This window comes from Girardinichthys multiradiatus, chromosome 8 (assembly GCF_021462225.1).
Source record: "Girardinichthys multiradiatus isolate DD_20200921_A chromosome 8, DD_fGirMul_XY1, whole genome shotgun sequence".
NCBI classification, from domain to species: Eukaryota; Metazoa; Chordata; class Actinopteri; order Cyprinodontiformes; family Goodeidae; genus Girardinichthys; species Girardinichthys multiradiatus.
In genome coordinates, this window is record NC_061801.1 from 11,635,452 (window position 1) to 11,652,318 (window position 16,867).

At 39.2% G+C, this 16,867-nt stretch overlaps 1 protein-coding gene across 4 annotated transcripts in view; it reads right to left on the minus strand.

Moving 5' to 3' along the window:
• mast4 (microtubule associated serine/threonine kinase family member 4) overlaps positions 1 to 16,867 on the minus strand; it is a 147,473-nt gene that overhangs the window by 81,548 nt on the left and 49,058 nt on the right. The window lies entirely within an intron of this gene.

Here is a 16,867-nt window from a genome sequence, read left to right on the forward strand (position 1 = left end):
GACCCCATGGTACGAACTCAGCATTGTTTAAACACCACAACATTGTCAGCAGCAATACCAAAATATTGTTGCTGACCATGTCAGTCTCTTTAGGACAATAATTTTGCATCTCCTGATGGATACATCCAGCAGGATAAAGCACCATGTCACAAAATTCTAATCATCTCAATCTGGCTTCGTGAACATGACGATAAGTTCACCATTTCAATGGCCTCCACAGTCAACAGCCTGATGCATCATGTTAATATGGGCAGAAATCTCTAAGGAATGTTTCCAAGATCTCATTCATTTTATACCAGGAAGAATCAAGAAACGTCAAAGGCAAATGAATCCAACTGGCTGGTGAGTGTATACTCGTCTATTGAGGGTCGCTGTGGCTTAAAGAGATAAACACCTGATACCGAGACATGCATAATTATTAGGCAGCTTCTTTTTCTCAGGCAAAACAGGCTGAAATAAAAAAAAAGATTTTAGAACAGACTCTAGAAAGTAAAAAATTGTGAAAGGCCTTTCAGTAGAATACGACACTCTTAAAATGACTAAGATATTGGAAGTGAATCAGAACCATCAAGCATATTGCTGCAAATGATTAACAGGGTTGCAAGATCCCCGGTAAGAGGGAAAAAAGACCTGTAATTTCTCCACACTGGTATATACCTGAATTACAGCCTACCTGGAGTGCCAAGAAGTACAAGATGTTAAGTGTACAGGTCCTTCTCAAAATATTAGCATATTGTGATAAAGTTCATTATTTTTCATAATGTAATGATGAAAATTTAACATTCATATATTTTAGATTCATTGCACACTAACTGAAATATTTCAGGTCTTTTATTGTCTTAATACGGATGATTGTGGCATACAGCTCATGAAAACCCAAAATTCCTATCTCACAAAATTAGCATATTTCATCCGACCGATAAAAGAAAAGTGTTTTTAATACAAAAAACGTCAACCTTCAAATAATCATGTACAGTTATGCACTCAATACTTGGTCGGGAATCCTTTTGCAGAAATGACTGCTTCAATGCGGCGTGGCATGGAGGCAATCAGCTTGTGGCACTGCTGAGGTCTTATGGAGGCCCAGGATGCTTCGATAGCGGCCTTTAGCTCATCCAGAGTGTTGGGTCTTGAGTCTCTCAACGTTCTCTTCACAATATCCCACAGATTCTCTATGGGGTTCAGGTCAGGAGAGTTGGCAGGCCAATTGAGCACAGTGATACCATGGTCAGTAAACCATTTACCAGTGGTTTTGCCACTGTGAGCAGGTGCCAGGTCGTGCTGAAAAATGAAATCTTCATCTCCATAAAGTTTTTCAGCAGATGGAAGCATGAATTGCTCCAAAATCTCCTGATAGCTAGCTGCATTGACCCTGCCCTTGATAAAACACAGTGGACCAACACCAGCATCTGACATGGCACCCCAGACCATCACTGACTGTGGTTACTTGACACTGGACTTCTGGCATTTTGGCATTTCCTTCTCCCCAGTCTTCCTCCAGACTCTGGCACCTTGATTTCTGAATGACGTGCAGAATTTGCTTTCATCCGAAAAAAGTACTTTGGACCACTGAGCAACAGTCCAGTGCTGCTTCTCTGTAGCCCAGGTCAGGCGCTTCTGCCGCTGTTTCTGGTTCAAAAGTGGCTTGACCTGGGGAATGCGGCACCTGTAGCCCATTTCCTGCACACGCCTGTGCACGGTGGCTCTGGATGTTTCTACTCCAGACTCAGTCCACTGCTTCCGCAGGTTCCCCAAGGTCTGGAATCGGCCCTTCTCCACAATCTTCCTCAGGGTCCGGTCACCTCTTCTCGTTGTGCAGCGTTTTCTGCCACACTTTTTCCTTCCCACAGACTTCCCACTGAGGTGCCTTGATACAGCACTCTGGGAACAGCCTATTCGTACAGAAATTTCTTTCTGTGTCTTACCCTCTTGCTTGAGGGTGTCAATAGTGGCCTTCTGGACAGCAGTCAGGTCGGCAGTCTTACCCATGATTGGGGTTTTGAGTGATGAACCAGGCTGGGAGTTTTAAAGGCCTCAGGAATGTTTTGCAGGTGTTTAGAGTTAACTCGTTGATTCAGATGATTAGGTTCATAGCTCGTTTAGAGACCCTTTTAATGATATGCTAATTTTGTGAGATAGGAATTTTGGGTTTTCATGAGCTGTATGCCAAAATCATCCGTATTAGAGACAATAAAAGACCTGAAATATTTCAGTTAGTGTGCAATGAATCTAAAATATATGAATGTTAAATTTTCATCATGACATTATGGAAAATAATGAACTTTATCACAATATGCTAATATTTTGAGAAGGACCTGTACAGCCAAGGTGAGCAAGGCTGAAACCCCACCACCACCACTGGAAAGGACACGCAAGGTAAAATCTTTTTTCTTTAAAAAGGAGCGGCAAATATCTAATGACAGACTTCATAAAGGTTTTATCAACTGCTTAGAAGAGAGAAACTCTTATCAAGAATCCACAAATAAAAGATTCTGACTAATTTAAAAGAAAGGTGGAAATATTGGTCACTGATGTTTAGTAATGTCAGAAATCTTTGTAAATTGTAAATTTCGAGTTAATGTACTTCAAGAAATGAACAACATACCAACATAATAGTTCTGCACACTAACAACTGCCCAATAGTTGTACAGATAGTCACCTAAAACAGCCACAATCTCAATAATGTTCTGAAATATTCAGGTTTTCTTTACATTTTAGAATGACCAAGATTACTACAGTAGTTGTATTTCAATAATAAAATGAATCCTCAAAACTATAAATTAATTCAACTTCATCTAATAACTGTGCACATAATGCAATTTAAATATGGAAACCGGTCTGTACATTGAACATGCATCCTGCATTCACACATTGAGACATCGTCATAATGGAATCAACCAGCATAACCTGCTATATATAAACAACTGCATATCCTGTGTCAATTTCCAACAATTTCACGCACTGTTGCAGCTCCACAAGGCTGAGTTTTAAGGCACCGAGAAAAAAAAGTACGACCTTCACACTAACTCTGCATCTCCACAGCATCCTGGGTTATTAGCACTTGTAAAATAAGTTGTTTCACTGTATCCTGGTGCCAGTCCTATCCTGCAATTTCACATTCTGTCTCAGTCTCTGTTTTCATTGCCCCCACCTCCTCCGTCGCCTTTTCCCAACCTCTCACTCATTTCCATTCACTGTGCTCCTGCTCTGTGAATATTAAGTTGGCCCCTTCCTTACTCCAAACAAGCTCAAACAGTTTCTCTTAGCAAGTACACCAGCTGCTAGAACTGGTATGCAGCACTGTCTACCAGGTGACCATAACATCAACTTTTCCTCATAGCCAGTGGCGTTCCAACAGTAAGCAGTCATTTTGCTGCTGTACTGATAAGAGAGCTGAGGTCTGTTTTGAATAAACCCCTTAAGGCTTCAGAGACGAGGATTACAGTAGTCAACTTTTTCGCTTTAACAATGCCTTCCAGATTACCCGAGGGAATTAAAGAATCCTGTTATGTTCAACAGACAAGTCCCGAGCCACGGCTCAGATGTGCTCAGCTCACTGGCTGCTTAAAGGAACAATTAGGAAAATTCCATATTGGACTCAAAATGAAGATCTGGAGCTACAGAAATACAGGGGAGGGGTGTTTTCTTATTAGATTCCAAAAAACACCATTCTCTGCCATGAAGACCTGTAACAGCCACCATAATTCCTGCACTGACATTAAACTAGACTCCTATTCATTTACCAAATAACTAAGGCAGAAATGTTCACAAACTTCCGACTTGACTGAATATTCTCCCATCTAGTTAGGGATAAAAATCATATCCTTTTTATTTTTAGGCCTAACTAAACACATGAACATTTAACAATTGGACTTCAGTTAATTATGTTGAATATTATTAATTCAAAATAGTTACTTCGTTATAAATCAATACACATGTAATAATGTTAAATGAAAAACGTTACATTTCTGAAATAATTAAAACGGTAGTGCTTTTATTTTTGAAAAACAATACCTTTATATGCTCTATATAGTAAACTATTTAGAGTTTGGAAGCTTTTCTCCTGCTTACCGAATTATTTGTTGTCACATATGAACATTTCCTATAATATACAAATTGCATATAATGTGGCTGCAACTAACGATTATTTTACGAATTGATTAATCTGTTGTCATATTTTTTTGATTAATCAATTAATAATCGGATAGCTAAAGTTGCTTAATAGGAGATTATTTATAGAGTTTGAACCAGGTGAAGCTAAAACTATGTCACTTGAGGAGTTCTGGAAAGAGCATGTTTACAGACAAAGGTTTTTCCATCTTAAATGCAAAATGTATATATATATTTCTTAATTTTGGCTTTATTGGAGCCAAACCACTCAGAACATTATTGCTCTGAGTGGTTTGTTCTTTCAGCACTGACATGTTTTAGAGTCGGTGTACTCCAGTTAACCATTATTCGATTACTAATTTAGTTGATGATTATTTCAATAATCGAATATTCACGATTAATCCGATTAATGGTTTCAGCCCTAATGTAAATATTGAAATAAAGTGCTATAAGCAATGTAGTGAATAAACAAAGGAGGATGTTGACTTTCTGAGTAACTATTAACAGAAATGCTTTTATTCTGAAGAACTGAAGGTCTTTTTGTAATGATGCTAGCTTCTCAGACATCAGAGGCAAGTTATTTTGTTGTGAAATGACCAAAGATCATTTTTGACATGTTAATGCAAGAGACCTCCGAGACACCTGGTCTTTAACTTAAAGCTACAGCTAATGTGATTGGATATTTATGAACCATTACTAGCCCATGATATAAGAACTTCCCTGGCTGGTAAATCAAACGCACCCTTTAAGAGCAGAATTTGTGCATCAGTGTCATATCTGGTGTTTGGGTTACATACTAGAGGTATCAATGCAAGTTCATTACATTTCATAATGTAGAAGTACCTATAGTGGTCATTATTAGGCTTTCCCAATAAAGAGGTTCAAGTTCTTAACCAGCACCAAAGCCACTTTTTCAATAGTTCTGTAAAAGAAACAGTTTGCTTTTCCACAACCGAAGAGTCAAGTCAAGAGATGATGAACAAGCTTCCTGATATTCAACTGTCATTTTGCACAAAGAAATGTTTGAAATGTTCGTGTTAAAACGACCAAAAATAAATAAATAAAAGCATTATTGAAATAAACTAAAAAAAAATAAAACAGAAAGGTCACTGACAAAGAAAATTTGCTTTGGGTTTTTGGGCCAGCATGAAGGCTAGCCATTTGAGCCAAAGGCCTTGAAACACGGCATCAGAAAAGCATCAGAGTAACGACTGACTCCATTCCTCCTGCTAGGTGAGCAGCTGAGATTTTGTCAACTGTGTTTGGAGAAAAAGCCAAAGCTGGCAACGAAAGCATGCAGAGAGTGCTGATTGAGTGACCCGCAGCCTCTGCTTTGCCTCAGCTTATCAGAGCAAAAGGTGGCCTGCAGATGTAAGGTGGGCAGAGGAGGGGAACGACCTGGGAGGAAAACTATAAAGCGAGAAAGAGTCAATTCCCTCCATACAAAGCAGTGCAAAACTGTATCAGTAAGAGCCAAAGAAGAACATCTAGGCATGAGAAACCCTGCAGGGCCAACCTCCCTATGGATAAGGCCCATCTTCAAACCATGACAACAAGCAAAACCATAGTAACAGAGAAACAAATAGCTGCAATGGAGCAGTTGGGTCTCCTCTGTATTTTCAATTTATATATCTGCAGTAGTAATTGTAAATGTTTGTACTGATTTCATGAGTTATGTTCTCTTAAGTCTAAAGTTCCTTTATTATTCATGTGCATCTCTTTAAAGAAGCAGCCACATTGCAAAGAACACTGTCACAGTTGAATTAAACAAGAGAGAAAATGATATCTCAAACAGAGCAGATGGCTGGGTGTCTAAACTGAAACTACTTTATCTACAATGACAGGTCCATTTACATTCCACACAGATGTTTAAAGGGTAAAAAAAACACATGTTTATATTTTGGGGAAGTATGAGATCAATATCCAAACATGAACTTTGTAACAGTAGTTAAAAGGACCAATGAAAGCAGAGTAGATGAAAGAGTTACAACCACTTAATGTGATAAACAAGACTTTTTTTATATTGTTTGACAAGACCGATTTAAAACCTCTAACTAGATAAAACTCCATGCAGCAAAAAGGCTGATGCTAAGACTTTGTATTTGCATTGACAAGTCATTCATCTTATATTTCTTGTGCCTTCTTTGTGTTTTTGTGAGGGCCAATCTGAATTATAGACAGTGAATGTGAAGGCATTACAGCCGGTATAAACCAAATAAAGACCGTTCATTTCAAACGGATGAAGTAGGATCTGTTTATGTGATACTAACAAAGGAAGTTATGAACATCAGCTTAAAGCCGGATCGGCCTTAAAAAAGCAAAAACAATGCCAGATTTCTATGTTTCTAGTTACTTTATAAAGGTGACAAAGAGTTCTCAGCACTCCTGCCAGGATTGGGAGTCCTTTGGTGGTTTGACACATTTTTCATGTCAAAAGTCGGAAAATTCTTGATATAAATACAAAACATGACTATGAATTCATGTTTCTACAGTGCTCACACTATAAATAAAAAGCCTGCAAAAGTGAAAGGCTTCAGGGTAGATAGACAAGCAGATTGATGGCCAAACAGACAAATAGATGGATGGACGAACGAATGGATGGTGAGTGAAGAGATGGATGGTGAACAAAGGAACTGATGAAAGGAGGGACAGAAAGACATGCGAACTACTACATAGTTGAATAGACAAACAGACGGACAAACTAGATTGACAAATAAATGGACAGACTAGCAGATGGATAATTTAAACAAATGGGTGATGCAGACAGATGATTCAGATGATGAATAATCAGAAGGGATGGATAGATGGGGGAAACAGATGAACAAATGGATAAACGGGAGAACAAAAAGTAGACAGACTGACAGAGGAAAGATGGATGCAACCACTGCTACCACTGGATCACTAAAAGCCTAAGACATTGGCGGACTGCTGAATAAAAACCAGCGGCTGAATCTTTAAGCTCCGGCATACCATCATTATGACTCTTGCAGTTATTCTAGACAGCTCTCTGAAGCATCTTCACCCACTAGTTTTACTTTCATAACACAGTGCCAACACTTGTTTATGGTATAACGTATGTTTGTCTGTGTAAAGTGCTGGGTTTTCCTATTCTTTTCAACAACAAATTACTGTGACCACCTTGATATCAGCAAAGGACATCACAGACTGACAATTACCAGGGAAAATGAGAGTCCACAAAGGCACAATATCAGGATTATGACAATCTTATCTCCATATCATGCCAGGAGTGAATTATTGATTTTCTGCCAAAGAGCATCACGGTCAAGAGGACGGTGGCATGCTTGTGACAGAGCTATGAACACCCAGGAGCAGAAAAAAAGACAATAACAGGGGTCCAGACAGACAAAGGGATAAAGAACGGCAGACAGAGGATAAAGCTGAAAAAATATTGCAAAAACAAAAACAAAAAAGGGGTAAGAAAAAGTATCCTCAAAAAACACATTCAATTATAGGTTCCAACACTTACTTTTATTTTAATAGTGTTTTTTCTGTTACTTTTTTGCTTATTTAATATTTTTACCTTCTTATTTAGATAGCTGAATATAACCATTTTTAAAATCACATGCCTCTATTTGAGGTCTGACTGCAGCTGTTTTAATGATGTGATCCCACTGTGTCCCTTCCTTCCCCTGAGGTTTAACAGAAAGTGAGCTTGCGTCACCTGCCATTTGCCTTCAGGCAAGGGCTGTCACACTTTCACAGGAACCTTTTTACAAGGCAGCAAAATAAAACTAATAGAATAGAATCAACCCTTTGTACAGAACTTTTTTTTATGATTTAAAGGCCTTAACTTGTTAAGTGGCCAATATAAAGCTAAAACCGACAGTTTTAACGAGGAAAGGGCCATTACCTTTTTAGTTGAAATAATCATATTCCACACTATTGTGTTTGACAAGTCAAAAGGGGCACTTATTAGGTGTTTAGCACAGGTGAAAACATTTTTTCATCTTAGTCTGTCACTGAGGTTTAAAGGCAAAAAGATTCAACACGACACAAACAATTTAAAGCTTTGAGGAACTTATTATTCCAAGTGATTTTAAGGTTTTTGTCTTATTCTAGTAAAAGCATGCAATTAAAAGACAATGATAAAGGTTTAATACGATTCATATCACTATACAGGTCCTTCTCAAAAAATTAGCATATTGTGATAAAGTTAATTATTTTCTATAATGTAATGATGAAAATTTAACATTCATATATTTTAGATTCATTGCACACTAACTGAAATATTTCAGGTCTTTTATTGTCTTAATATGGATGATTTTGGCATACAGCTCATGAAAACCCAAAATTCCTATCTCACAAAATTAGCATATTTCATCCGACCAATAAAATAAAAGTGTTTTTAATACAAAAAAACGTCATCCTTCAAATAATCATGTACAGTTATGCACTCAATACTTGGTTGGGAATCCTTTGGCAGAAATTACTGCTTCAATGCGGCGTGGCATGGAGGCAATCAGCCTGTGGCACTGAGGTCTTATGGAGGCCCAGGATGCTTCGATAGCGGCCTTTAGCTCATCCAGAGTGTTGGGTCTTGAGTCTCTCAACGTTCTCTTCACAATATCCCACAGATTCTCTATGGGGTTCAGGTCGGGGGAGTTGGCAGGCCAATTGAGCACAGTGATACCATGGTCAGTAAACCATTTACCAGTGGTGTTGGCACTGTGAGCAGGTGCCAGGTCGTGCTGAAAAATGAAATCTTCATCTCCATAAAGCTTTTCAGCAGATGGAAGCATGAAGTGCTCCAAAATCTCCTGATAGCTAGCTGCATTGACCCTGCCCTTGATAAAACACAGTGGACCAATACCAGCAGCTGACACGGCACCCAGACCATCACTGACTGTGGGTACTTGACACTGGACTTCTGGCATTTTGGCATTTCCTTCTCCCCAGTCTTCCTCCAGACTCTGGCACCTTGATTTCCGAATGACATGGAGAATTTGCTTTCATCCAAAAAAAGTACTTTGGACCACTGAGCAACAGTCCAGTGCTGCTTCTCTGTAGCCCAGGACTGGGGAATGCGGCACCTGTAGCCCATTTCCTGCACACGCCTGTGCACCGTGGCTCTGGATGTTTCTACTCCAGACTCAGTCCACTGGTTCCGCAGGTCCCCCAAGGTCTGGAATCGGCCCTTCTCCACAATCTTCCTCAGGGTCCGGTCACCTCTTCTCATTGTGCAGCGTTTTCTGCCACACTTTTTCCTTCCCACAGACTTCCCACTGAGGTGCCTTGATACAGCACTCTGGGAACAGCCTATTCGTTCAGAAATTTCTTTCTGTGTCTTACCCTCTTGCTTGAGGGTGTCAATAGTGGCCTTCTGGACAGCAGTCAGGTCAGCAGTCTTACCCATGATTGGGGTTTTGAGTGATGAACCAGGCTGGGAGTTTTAAAGGCCTCAGGAATCTTTTGCAGGTGTTTAGAGTTAACTCGTTGATTCAGATGATTAGGTTCATAGCTCGTTTAGAGACCCTTTTAATGATATGCTAATTTTGTGAGATAGGAATTTTGGGTTTTCATGAGCTGTATGCCAAAATCATCCATATTAAGACAATGAAAGACCTGAAATATTTCAGTTAGTGTGCAATGAATCTAAAATATATGAATGTTAAATTTTCATCATGACATTATGGAAAATAATGAACTTTATCACAATATGCTAATTTTTTGAGAAGGACCTGTATTTAACTCTTCCTGGTGTGATTTAAATTTATCCTATTCTCAAAACATTAATAAAATTCAATTATCACCCATAAAATAAATAAATAAATCAGAGTGCTCCATTCTAATCTAAGCAAAACTTGTGTTTATATCTGTCTTTGGACCATCATTTTACTACCAAAAATATTGTTAAATATGGCTGCACAATATAGGGAAGAAAACATGTCACTGCAACATTATTTTTGAAAATTGTGATGAAAATGTTAAACTCTCTCTGAGCTTCAGAATCACAGAGATCAGAGTCAGGTGTGGGCATAAAGGACAGTGTAAGTCTGTTCAAGCGGACTAATATTACTGACGAGCAGGGTTTTATAGCATGGCACATAACCTACCAATTATGCATCCAAGCAGTCCTTTAGAGACTGCCATATTGAATCCATAGAAACTGCAATGACAATTGCAGGTTAATATATTGTGCAGCTCTGTTTTTGAAAATGCTGTAAGCATTGTTTGATTTGACAATCTCATTCTTTAATACAGCCTCTATGCTGGCAGCCCTCCACCCAATCATCTTCTGTGACTAGATTGCTGTACTTCCGCATCCCATAACTATTAGTATGACAGATGCCATTCTGTTACTGTAATGCACAGGCATCATCTTGGCCCCTGTTAATTACACTGTTGCAATACGGTGTCAGAAAATCATCTCCCCAAAAACAGAAAACAAATTTTCAAACAGACGATCAAAACTCTAAAAAGAAATTGACATCAACGATTAAGCATCGAGAAGCTGAAGCATCTGTGTTTAATGTTTTACTCATCTCCTCCAAGCTTATTGTTAAGACAGTAGGACAGAGTGGCTTTAGACGAAGTCCTGAAGAGGCAAATATTTCATGAGGATATAGTGACATGTTAGCCAGCTAGCCTTTATCCAAATATCCAATTTTAATTTCCTATGGTGTTGAAGATTCAGAGAGGAGGCAGTGATACCAGTTCTTTGGTAATGGGGACTAACTTATTAAATTAAAATCTCTTCCCTTTACACTGGGAAACAGTAGCAATCGTGCAAAACACTTTTGAGGCGAGATTGTAAGTGACTGATGTACTCTGCATGTATAGTGCTTTGGATAATTATTTATATCCCTTGAACTTTTTTAAAATTTGGAAAATTACAACCACAAAATAAATATATACAGGGGTTGGACAATGAAACTGAAACACCTGTCATTTTAGTGTGGGAGGTTTCATGGCTAAATTGGACCAGCCTGGTAGCCAGTCTTCATTGATTGCACATTGCACCAGTAAGAGCAGAGTGTGAAGGTTCAATTAGCAGGGTAAGAGCACAGTTTTGCTCAAAATATTGAAATGCACACAAAATTATGGGTGACCTACCAGAGTTCAAAAGAGGACAAATTGTTGGTGCACGTCTTGCTGGCGCATCTGTGACCAAGACAGCAAGTCTTTGTGATGTATCAAGAGCCACGGTATCCAGGGTAATGTCAGCAAACCACCAAGAAGGACGAACCACATCCAACAGGATTAACTGTGGATGCAAGAGGAAGCTGTCTGAAAGGGATGTTCGGGTGCTAACCCAGATTGTATCCAAAAAACATAAAACCACGGCTGCCCAAATCACAGCAGAATTAAATGTGCACCTCAACTTTCCTGTTTCCACCAGAACTGTCCGTCAGGAACTCCACAGGGTCAATATACACGGCCGGGCTGCTATAGCCAAACCTTTGGTCACTCATGCCAATGCCAAACGTCGGTTTCAATGGTGCAAGGAGCGCAAATCTTGGGCTGTGGACAATGTGAAACATGTATTGTTCTCTGATGAGTCCACCTTTACTGTTTTCCCCACATCCAGGAGAGTTACGGTGTGGAGAAGCTCCAAAGAAGCGTACCACCCAGACTGTTGCATGCCCAGAGTGAAGCATGGGGGTGGATCATTGATGGTTTGGGCTGCCATATCATGGCATTCCCTTGGCCCAATACTTGTGCTAGATGGGCGCATCACTGCCAAGGACTACCGAACCATTCTTGAGGACCATGTGCATCCAATGGTTCAAACATTGTATCCTGAAGGCGGTGCCGTGTATCAGGATGACAATGCACCAATACACACAGCAAGACTGGTGAAAGATTGGTTTGATGAACATGAAAGTGAAGTTGAACATCTCCCATGGCCTGCACAGTCACCAGATCTAAATATTATTGAGCCACTTTGGGGTGTTTTGGAGGAGCGAGTCAGGAAACGTTTTCCTCCACCAGTATCACGTAGTGACCTGGTCACTATCCTGCAAGAAGAATGGCTTAAAATCCCTCTGACCACTGTGCAGGACTTGTATATGTCATTTCCAAGACGAACTGACGCCGTATTGGCCTCAAAAGGAGGCCCTACACCATACTAATAAATTATTGCGGTCTAAAACCAGGTGTTTCAGTTTCAGTGTCCAACCCTTGTATATATATAATAAGGCAGCAAAATGCAACTGGGAATGCATTTTCTCAGCAGCTACAGGTAGGCTTGTCAAAGCTGATGGCAAGATGGACGCAGCTAAATACAGAACAATCCTGGAAGACAACCTGTTAGAGGCCCCAAAAGACTCTTGACTGGGGCAAAGATTCAAGTTCCAACAAGGCAATTACCTTCAATATACAGCCAGAGCTGGCTACAATGGAATTGTTCAAAACTGGAAATTTCTTAAAAAAGCAGAAGCTAGTATTGGCCATGAAAAACCACATTGGTGAGTAATAGGCTCTTCTGTACGATAGTAGTTCACAGTGGGTGTTCCATTATGCTTTCTGCAAAAGACTGCGAATGTAAAATAGGAAAAAAGGTGAGTGACCTTGAGTACTTTACACTTTAAATTGAGATGAAATTTTAAAATAGTTTTAGGTAATGAGTTTGTAGTACATCTAGGTAAAATGGGATCAGAGCAGAGCTGTTCAATTTGATCTTTGCCAACAGAAATGATGCAGGGTGTGACTGCCTAGAAAGTAAATTATGAGCCATGGCATCACCCAAAATGCACATTAATACTAGGCAGCAACAGGGCCTGCGACGACCTTTATCTAACCCCAGAACTATAGTCATGCTGCAGTTGCTACCTAAACATATACAGCAGCAATCCTTACTACAGAATCAGACCGAGAATGAATGTTCCCAGTTTTACAGCTTGTATTTAAATATCAAATTAAGATCATAACAGCAATATTAACAATAACCACCTCCACAGCCTGATTCATGCAAATCAATAAATCTTTTAAATCATGCTTCCTTGGTAAGAGAATACGGATTGTATTTAGCTACAGGCTCTCATATCTCTCCTGCTGAGGTGTCCTTATCTCGTGAGCTGCGACCTTCCTGTGGTAGCTGTCAGATCAATCATCTTATAAGAGGATCAGTCAAGAAACACAATAAAACAGATCTCAAAATTCTGGCAAAGTCAATGATGTTAAGTGTTCTCTGAGGTTGTCAAGCTGTAAAACCTAAATTAAATCAATGCATGAGCTGCAGGACAATTACGTTACAGGGAATTATGTGATCATTCACACAGTAGGGCCAAAATAACCAAGGGCTTTTAACTGTGCCTGGTACAAGAAAGAGAGCTCAACTACTAAGGGAAAACGTGCTAGCGCCCCCATGTGTACACAAATGGCAAGGGAAGTGGAACTTAACTTTTTAATTCTGACAAAACTAATCAAATGTACACGATACATACATTTTTAGTAACTGCAAAGCTATCTATTTCCAAATCTATATAGATATAAAGATATTTGCATATAGATATTTTATTTTAAGAATTTTGCATCTAAACAAAAAACCAAACTGAACATAAACTGACGTGGGGAAATATTTTTCTTGCAGTTTAGGTTACGGTGCCTTTTTCTGGCTCGGCCTGCTTCTACCACTGAGGGTCAGTGACAGCGAGTAAAAATAAATCCCCACAGTTCTTCTAAAAGCACCCTCTAACATATCTGTAGAGACACAGACATGAGCCTCACATGTGTTCTTATTAAATTAACCTTTTCTCTAACTGATATAGAGCACAGACATGGGAATGACTCTCAGCCTAACATCATTAGACCAGCCTCTGAATTTGATTGCATCTCACAGCTCAGACAATGAGATCACAACTGCACACTGTCCATCCATGCGGTATGAAAAAATAGAACAAGAACACAACGAAGGTTGTCTTTGTCCTCTGGTTTGAGAAGGAGTCAGTAACATGTCCAGGCCTTTATAATGCTAGTGTGAATCTAATTTAACAGCCAGTTCTAAGTTCCAGAAAAATAGTCACGTTAAAACACATTTTAAACTACTTAAATTAATCTGATGGCAGCAGAAACACATAACCATTATTAATTAAACATATTGTTTCCAGCCACTACACCACAGGTCAGAAGCAATAAATGACACTAAAAGGAAAACCTGGAAAACAGATAAACACATAACTGAGCTAGCTACTGTTTACAGTAAGCCTGGTTTAAAACTGCCAAAATAATCACAAATATCTGTTATAATGCCTTTAATATCCTCTGCTCAGAGAATCCCAGGATGGGATGTGATGTGTAACGTTTGATGTGATTGTCAGCTTTATTTAGAAATGGTAGATGTTACAGAAATACTTAGGCTGTATTGAGTAAAGCCCCCTTGTCAAAATACAGAGGCATTTTAGGTACATATTATATATGTGAACCAATCGTATCCCATGAGATGCTTTTTTTGAGTTGTCCAGTCTCTTCTGTGGAAGAAAGAAGTAAAAATCAGCAGAGGATATTATGGTTTGGGTTAAAAGGTCAGCTTTTGACTTGGATTTATAACCTCAATACAAGGATGGACAACTATGTAACTACTGACCATGGTGGCAGCTATTAAGCAGGATTTTATGTAATGAGCTACAGATAAACCCAACATTATTTGTACCTGTAGCAGATTAAGGTTTAAAGTAATCTTTTACTATTACAAAAATGTCTCTTCTGACTGGAAGTAAAATGAAAGTTTTAAAAGTGCCCAGCCAGAGTCCGAACCCAAATTTGAGAGAATCTGTCCACGACTCTAAAGTCTAGGGTGATGGCAACGAGGCCTTTCAACCTCAAAGACTTGAAGGTAATCACCAAACAAGTTTGCCTCTTGCAATGCCAGTAAATATTTTTTTATAGATTTTTGTAAAGGGTATAAATAATTTTAGACACAGCTTTTTTAATAAAATTTAAATAAAAATGATTCTGTTTTATTTCCAAATTTAATACTTGCTCTCCGTCATTTTATTATCTTTTGAGGGATAACTGTCTAATTTTGTTTTAGAAACACTTTTTGGTTGAATGAAAATTATTTTAAATCAAAATCTGCAAGGGGTATGAATAATTTAAAGCCAAACTGTACACTTGATATAGGTTGAAAGCCTGCTTGTTTCTTTATATCACGCTAGGGCTGCAGGAAAAATGAATAATGAATGTGATATCATTGTTTAATATTGCAATATTATGCGCCTTTTCCACTCGATTTGGCCCTACTCGACTCCACTCGGCTCGCTTTGCGAGCGTTTCCGTTACAGTTTTTTTCCGTACCGGTACCTACTTTTTTGGTCCCTGCTCCTGAGTAGGTATGACCGGGGCTGAATCTGGACTACATGTGATGTGACCAGACTGATGTTCACTAGTTGGCTGTGCGAGGAGGAGAAATGAGAAGGTTTTCGTTGAGACATAGCAGGGAAAAGTTAATAAAACTCAAGAGCAACTACAATAACATTAAGGACCACAGTGGCTGGAGCAGGTCATAAACCAGCCTGAAGGCTGACAGAAAAGAGAAGGACAAATCAGCTTTCTGAAATACATGCAGGCAGAGCGCTGTATTTCATAACATCCTAAACCAGCTGATCACACATAAAATCATCTGTTCAAAGGCACAAACATTTCCAAAAAAAACACAAAACAATACCACCATGAAACAACGTGTTTGGTTCTTTAGCGAACTAGCGTCTGCAGGAGGAGGGAGCAGGCAGAGAGCAGCTGCCCGTAATCAGACTGCCTGCATCGGACCAAACAGGAGGACGAGCCCGCTGAATCTGCGGAGCACGAATATGCAATATCCAACCTAAAACTAACTTCAGAGGTCATAAGTCCGCGGTTTTGTGCTTTTAAGTCCTTGTCCTCGTTATTGCCGTGGCTGAAAGAAAAACCTCCTCATAAAGCCCAAAATTATAAATTCTTAAGGCAAACTTTGGAGCTTCACCATCCAGACAGCAGCGTCTCTCCTCTCTGCTTCTCCTGCCACACTCCCTCACATCAGAACCCCTGAGCCTGAATTTCTAAGTTCTGGCTGGGCTGTGGTCCAGATAATTATCCCAGTGGATCATTTTAGACATAAAACAACATAAATGAGACATTCCTGCATATATATTAATACAAACGTTATTAGTATTTAGCTTATTTATGTTTTTATTTTCTATTTATATTTTATATAACACAGTAACGTTAAAAGCAGCACAGCACACTACACTCATGGCTGGAGGCGATGCTTCAGCCGCCATAGCTTCAGCCATCGGCGGGTCAGTGGAAACACAACAGTTTTCGTACCGAGTAGAGAGAAACCGAGTGGGGCAGAGCCGCGCCGGCTACAACGAGCCAGTGGAAAAGGGGCATTAGTTGTGATTAACTAGTGCTTTTCTCACACATATTGCTGCCTTGTTTTCACCATCACAATGGCTTTCTGATCTTAGACAATAAGCTCTATATTGGTTGTCGCAAAAAGGACAAAAAGATTCCATCAAAATGGCCAAATAGAATATTAAAACTAGTGCTGTATGATATTAGGAAAACATGCCATAGGTAATGTTGAATTTAACAAATATGTAACAGTGTTAATCGTCTTTCTGCTTTGGATTCATTACAAGCATAGACCCCAGATGGTGAGTAGCCGTTCCAGCAATGGGAAAACACCTGTATAAATTGAGCTACAACAAGGTTGAATTTCCCTTTGGGATAAATAACGTATTTTTAAATTGAATGCAACTATAAACAAATGAAATTCATTACCTTCATCTCAACAACAGGTTTTTATTGAAAACAT